The following is a 7500-nucleotide window of genomic DNA, read 5'->3' as shown; positions in this document are numbered from 1 at the left end:
GCCATCGCAGCCTCCCTTCTTTGCTTTTCTCACTGTACCAACAGACATGTCATAGACTTTGGTTTTTTTTTTATTAATTCTTTTCCTGTGGGTGTGGTGTGCCTCCGCACCCCCCAATCTGTTCCAAGGCCTTGTTTTCTCTCGCTCGCCAAAACACTTTGTCTGTTTTCACAGCCAGTCTACCGGCCTAGACCCAACTGTGCGATATTTCAGAGCCGGCAACAGAGCATGGAAAGTCCGCCAGATTTACCCTTAAATGCTCATAAATGACTTCCAGGCACTCTTCGGAAGGTCTTTTATTTCAAAAGAAGGTCCTTCCTTGAGGGAGCACTTCTTCGGCCACTTTGCAAGTGCAACCGCTGCCAGCAAAAGTTCTGAAAATCGAGTTCCCGAAAATCTCCGGGTACCCCGCCAACCCCCAGCCACCCGAATCGCAAGTGTCAATTCGGCGGGTTGCCTGCCGGTAGTCCTTCCGAAAATGAGGCGCCAAATCGCCGCAACGGCCATTTTTCATTTCGGCATCGGGACTTCCGACGGCAACTGATTAACTAGCCCGGGGACTAGAGCGGCAGCAAATGCAACGTGCCCTCTTGGCGGGAGCAACTTGACCGCCCCCGTGGGGAAAGGTCAACTCGGGGCCCGGGAAAGTCGCCGAGTCCGACCCCATACACTTCCATGAGTTGGGGGTTTTGGCCTTCCCGGCCCAAGGCTCGCCTTATTTCGGCCTGCACTTTCGGAAAAGGGTGCATTCCTTTTGGTTAATGATTTCACCAGCCCGGGTCTTAGCCTCTGCCCCGACGGCTAAGTCTTTTGGTTAATGATTTCCTGCGGCTGGGACTACCCTTTCCCCCGCCCTGCAGGCACCCGGGTCGGGAGGCCGTCGGGGGCACTTTCCGGGGCAAATCCGGACCCTTACGCAAGGGAGAGTGCGCCCCCCGCCTCGGCCGGGGGTCAGGCTGCCGCCTATTAAGCCCGACAGAAAACCCGAAAAATGGACGAAAATGGGAAAAAATCCCCATCCGAAAAAGGCTTAAAAGTCGGTTGGGCGGCAGCTAGGGTCGGTCTCTGCAGACCTGGAGGCTCGGGTGGACTCTTGGAATAAACGTCCAAGTCCCGACTTGCCACCTCCTACTACTGTGCAGATACCCCGCCAACCCCCAGCCACCCGAATGACAAGCGTCCGATCAGCGGGACGAATTTGACAACTCTGGCCGGACCTCTGGAACTCCATCCCGGGTAACCGGGGCAAATTTTTCCGCTTGATCGCCCTTCCACTGGTTAACCATTTGCCCTTTCGGACTTAGTCTCTGGACATTATTCGACGGATTTTCTGGTTAACCATTTGCCCTTTCGGACTTAGTCTCTGGGCATTATTTTCGACTTTTTGGTTAATGATTTCATACTTTTTACTTACTTTTGCCCTTTTTGGTTAATGATTACTCTGCTTACTGGTTAACCATTTGCCCTTTCGGACTTAGTCTCTGGACATTATTTTCGAGTTTTTGGTTAATGATTTCACACTTTTAACATATTTTTGCGCTTTTTGGTTAATGATTACTCTGCTTACTGGTTAACCATTTGCCCTTTCGGACTTAGTCTCTGGACATTATTTTCGACTTTTTGGTTAATGATTTCACACTTTTTACTTACTTTTGCGATTTTTGGTTAATGATTTCACACTTTTAACATATTTTTGCGCTTTTTGGTTAATGATTACTCTGCTTACTGGTTAACCATTTGCCCTTTCGGACTTAGTCTCTGGAGATTATTTTCGACTTTTTGGTTAATGATTTCACACTTTTAACTTAATTTTGTGCTTTTTGGTTAATGATTTCACACTTTTTACTTACTTTTGCGATTTTTGGTTAATGATTACTCTGCTTACTGGTTAACCATTTGCCCTTTCGGACTTAGTCTCTGGACATTATTTTCGAGTTTTTGGTTAATGATTTCACACTTTTAACATATTTTTGCGCTTTTTGGTTAATGATTACTCTGCTTACTGGTTATCCATTTGCCCTTTCGGACTTAGTCTCTGGAGATTATTTTCGAGTTTTTGGTTAATGATTTCACACTTTTTACTTACTTTTGCGCTTTTTGGTTACTGATTTCACACTTTTTACATATTTTTGCGCTTTTTGGTTAATGATTACTCTGCTTACTGGTTAATTATTTGCCCTTTCGGACTTAGTCTCTGCACATTATTTTCGAGTTTTTGGTTAATGATTTCACACTTTTAACATATTTTTGCGCTTTTTGGTTAATGATTACTCTGCTTACTGGTTAACCATTTGCCCTTTCGGACTTAGTCTCTGGAGATTATTTTCGAGTTTTTGGTTAATGATTTCACACTTTTTACTTACTTTTGCGCTTTTTGGTTACTGATTTCACACTTTTTACATATTTTTGCGCTTTTTGGTTAATGATTACTCTGCTTACTGGTTAATTATTTGCCCTTTCGGACTTAGTCTCTGCACATTATTTTCGAGTTTTTGGTTAATGATTTCACACTTTTAACATATTTTTGCGCTTTTTGGTTAATGATTACTCTGCTTACTGGTTAACCATTTGCCCTTTCGGACTTAGTCTCTGGAGATTATTTTCGACTTTTTGGTTAATGATTTCACACTTTTAACTTAATTTTGTGCTTTTTGGTTAATGATTTCACACTTTTTACTTACTTTTGCGATTTTTGGTTAATGATTACTCTGCTTACTGGTTAACCATTTGCCCTTTCGAACTTAGTCTCTGGACATTATTTTCGAGTTTTTGGTTAATGATTTCACACTTTTAACATATTTTTGCGCTTTTTGGTTAATGATTACTCTGCTTACTGGTTAATTATTTGCCCTTTCGGACTTAGTCTCTGCACATTATTTTCGAGTTTTTGGTTAATGATTTCACACTTTTAACATATTTTTGCGCTTTTTGGTTACTGATTTCATACTTTTTACTTACTTTTGCGCCTTTTGGTTAATGATTACTCTGCTTACTGGTTAACCATTTGCCCTTTCGGACTTAGTCTCTGGACATTATTTTCGAGTTTTTGGTTAATGATTTCACACTTTTTACTTACTTTTGCGATTTTTGGTTAATGATTACTCTGCTTACTGGTTAACCATTTGCCCTTTCGGACTTAGTCTCTGGACATTATTTTCGGGTTTTTGGTTAATGATTTCACACTTTTTACTTACTTTTGCGATTTTTGGTTAATGATTACTCTGCTTACTGGTTAACCATTTGCCCTTTCGGACTTAGTCTCTGGACATTGTTTTCGACATTTTGGTTAATGATTTCACACTTTTAACTTAATTTTGTGCTTTTTGGTTAATGATTTCATACTTTTTACTTACTTTTGCGATTTTTGGTTAATGATTTCATACTTTTTACTTACTTTTGCCCTTTTTGGTTAATGATTTCATACTTTTTACTTACTTTTGCGATTTTTGGTTAATGATTACTCTGCTTACTGGTTAACCATTTGCCCTTTCGGACTTGGTCTCTGGACATTATTTTCGACTTTTTGGTTAATGATTTCACACTTTTAACTTAATTTTGTGCTTTTTGGTTAATGATTTCATACTTTTTACTTACTTTTGCCCTTTTTGGTTAATGATTACTCTGCTTACTGGTTAACCATTTGCCCTTTCGGACTTAGTCTCTGCACATTATTTTCGAGTTTTTGGTTAATGATTTCACACTTTTAACATATTTTTGCGATTTTTGGTTAATGATTACTCTGCTTACTGGTTAACCATTTGCCCTTTCGGACTTAGTCTCTGGAGATTATTTTCGACTTTTTGGTTAATGATTTCACACTTTTAACATATTTTTGCGCTTTTTGGTTACTGATTTCATACTTTTTACTTACTTTTGCGCCTTTTGGTTAATGATTACTCTGCTTACTGGTTAACCATTTGCCCTTTCGGACTTAGTCTCTGGAGATTATTTTCGAGTTTTTGGTTAATGATTTCACACTTTTTACTTACTTTTGCGATTTTTGGTTAATGATTACTCTGCTTACTGGTTAACCATTTGCCCTTTTGGACTTAGTCTCTGGAGATTATTTTCGACTTTTTGGTTAATGATTTCACACTTTTTACTTACTTTTGCGATTTTTGGTTAATGATTTCACACTTTTTACTTACTTTTGCGATTTTTGGTTAATGATTACTCTGCTTACTGGTTAACCATTTGCCCTTTCGGACTTAGTCTCTGGACATTATTTTCGAGTTTTTGGTTAATGATTTCACACTTTTTACTTACTTTTGCGATTTTTGGTTAATGATTTCACACTTTTTACTTACTTTTGCGATTTTTGGTTAATGATTACTCTGCTTACTGGTTAACCATTTGCCCTTTCGGACTTGGTCTCTGGACATTATTTTCGAGTTTTTGGTTAATGATTTCACACTTTTTACTTACTTTTGCGATTTTTGGTTAATGATTACTCTGCTTACTGGTTAACCATTTGCCCTTTCGGACTTAGTCTCTGGAGATTATTTTCGAGTTTTTGGTTAATGATTTCACACTTTTTACTTACTTTTGCGATTTTTGGTTAATGATTACTCTGCTTACTGGTTAACCATTTGCCCTTTCGGACTTAGTCTCTGCACATTATTTTCGAGTTTTTGGTTAATGATTTCACACTTTTAACATATTTTTGCGCTTTTTGGTTAATGATTACTCTGCTTACTGGTTAACCATTTGCCCTTTTGGACTTAGTCTCTGGACATTATTTTCGAGTTTTTGGTTAATGATTTCACACTTTTTACTTACTTTTGCGATTTTTGGTTAATGATTTCACACTTTTTACTTACTTTTGCGATTTTTGGTTAATGATTACTCTGCTTACTGGTTAACCATTTGCCCTTTCGGACTTAGTCTCTGGAGATTATTTTCGAGTTTTTGGTTAATGATTTCACACTTTTTACTTACTTTTGCGATTTTTGGTTAATGATTTCACACTTTTTACTTACTTTTGCGATTTTTGGTTAATGATGACTCTGCTTACTGGTTAACCATTTGCCCTTTCGGACTTAGTCTCTGCACATTATTTTCGAGTTTTTGGTTAATGATTTCACACTTTTTACTTACTTTTGCGATTTTTGGTTAATGATTTCATACTTTTTACTTACTTTTGCGATTTTTGGTTAATGATTACTCTGCTTACTGGTTAACCATTTGCCCTTTCGGACTTGGTCTCTGGACATTATTTTCGAGTTTTTGGTTAATGATTTCACACTTTTAACATAATTTTGCGCTTTTTGGTTAATGATTACTCTGCTTGCTTGTTACTGATTTCCCCTTTCGGACTTGATCTCTGGCCGTTCTTTTCGACCTTTTTGGATAAGGTTTCCACACTCTGAAATTATTTTGGGCTCACTGATTAGGCGAGATCAAGGGGGCATGCCTGGGCACTTTGGGCTCAGTTTGGGAAGGCGGCGTCCGTGTGCTCCTCCGCCCTTCCCGCACTTGCGGCTAGGTTTGCCAAACTGCGCTGACCCGCAGCCCTGCCTTTTTGCCCACGGCACGGAACGACTCAAGTCTGGCTCCGTTCCAGGCCGTTGCCTCCGGCTGCCCGCCGTCCGGCCGGCCTGGGACGTACCCCGGCTGACGGCGCCGGAGGCCCTCTAGCAGCCACCGGTGCCGCGGGCCAATGGGTCCGGGCGTTCCGGAGCTATCGGTGGGGAAGTGCTCTCCCCTTTTCCTGACGCCGTTCGCCCGAGCAGAGGTGCAGCCTGACGGGACTGCTGTCGCCTTCCGCGGCGCACCGGCCCCTTTCACCTGCCGTCGACCGCGCGGAGCTCGGACCTCCCTCCCCGAAGTTATGGCCCCGGCGCCGGAGGGTGCCCGGGGCCGGGCATTCAGCGGGGTGAGTCTTCACCTTCCCGGTCAGCCTGCGGGGTCGGTGCGCCGGCACTCGACGCCGGAGGGTCCCCTCTTTCCGTAGAGCCCCGCCCGGTGCCGATCGGCCGGCGGATTGCGGAGCGAACCGCGCCTGACCGACGGGCCTCGGAAACCCGTTGCAGTCGACGGGGGGGAACCGGACAGCGGGACGAGGTGCCGATTCCACCCGCAGATTCGATCCCGAAATCCCGCGGGATTCGGCGGTCCGACCCGACAGATTCAAACGTCGCCCGGGCGGCCCCCAGCGGTCGGGCCGGCCTGGTTCCGCCACCGCCCGATGCCCCTCGCCCCCGGCTACCGCCGGCCGCGCAGACCGAGCGAATGCGGCCGGACGTCCGGCGGCAATCGGCCGGAAAGCGGTATGGCCATTTCCTACTGTCCCTCGGACGGGCAGAGGGGCGGCGCCGGGGCACTCGCGGACCAGGCCGCGCCCCTCCGAGCCCTACCGCCTGCCGTCGACCGCGCGGGGATCGGACCTCCCTCCCCGAAGTTATGGCCCCGGAGCCGGAGGGTACCCGGGGCCGGGCATTCAGCGGGGTGAGTCTTCACCTTCCCGGTCAGCCTGCGGGGTCGGTGCGCCGGCACTCGACGCGGGAGGGTCCCCTCTTTCCGTAGAGCCCCGCCCGGTGCCGATCGGCCGGCGGATTGCGGAGCGAACCGCGCCTGACCGACGGGCCTCGGAAACCCGTTGCAGTCGACCGGGGGGAACCGGACAGCGGGACGAGGTGCCGATTCCACCCGCAGATTCGATCCCGAAATCCCGCGGGATTCGGCGGTCCGACCCGACAGATTCAAACGTCGCCCGGGCGGCCCCCAGCGGTCGGGCCGGCCTGGTTCCGCCACCGCCCGATGCCCCTCGCCCCCGGCTACCGCCGGCCGCGCAGACCGAGCGAATGCGGCCGGACGTCCGGCGGCAATCGGCCGGAAAGCGGTATGGCCATTTCCTACTGTCCCTCGGACGGGCAGAGGGGCGGCGCCGGGGCACTCGCGGACCAGGCCGCGCCCCTCCGAGCCCTACCGCCTGCCGTCGACCGCGCGGGGATCGGACCCTCCTCGCCGAAGTTATGGAGGTAGGACCGGGAGGCTGCCCAGGGTCGGGACTTCAACCGGCTGCCGCCACCCTTTCCCGCCTGTCCCACGGGCTCGGAGATCCAGGCCCTGCAAAGACCCTCCGGTCGCCACCCGACAGGTGCTTTACCGGAGAAATCGTAAACCGGCGTCAGGGCCGGACCTGTCCCGCAGAGGGCAGCCTGCGCCCTTATGCTTTCCCTTTTGCTTTGGCCCCGCAGTAGCAAATGGTTCACCGATAAGTCGGGAACCCACACGCCCGGCCCCACCCGCCCATCCTTCCGCAATGCATCGCCTAGACACACGCACCAAGGGCGCTCTCCTTCCCCCGCCTCCCACATCCCACAGGATGTGCCCTCAGACCACGGCGCCCACACAACCACCCACCCACCCAACCTTCCTAAACACGCCGGCAAACATGCATACAAACACGGCCACCTTCGCAAATTCACCCCCACGCCGACTATTAAGCCCGGCAAGACTCATTGCAGCCAACCGCGGCCAAAAGTTGAAGTGACAACT

This window comes from Heterodontus francisci, unplaced genomic scaffold (assembly GCF_036365525.1).
Source record: "Heterodontus francisci isolate sHetFra1 unplaced genomic scaffold, sHetFra1.hap1 HAP1_SCAFFOLD_834, whole genome shotgun sequence".
Lineage (NCBI taxonomy): Eukaryota > Metazoa > Chordata > Chondrichthyes > Heterodontiformes > Heterodontidae > Heterodontus > Heterodontus francisci.
Note: the sequence above shows the minus strand (reverse complement) of the source record.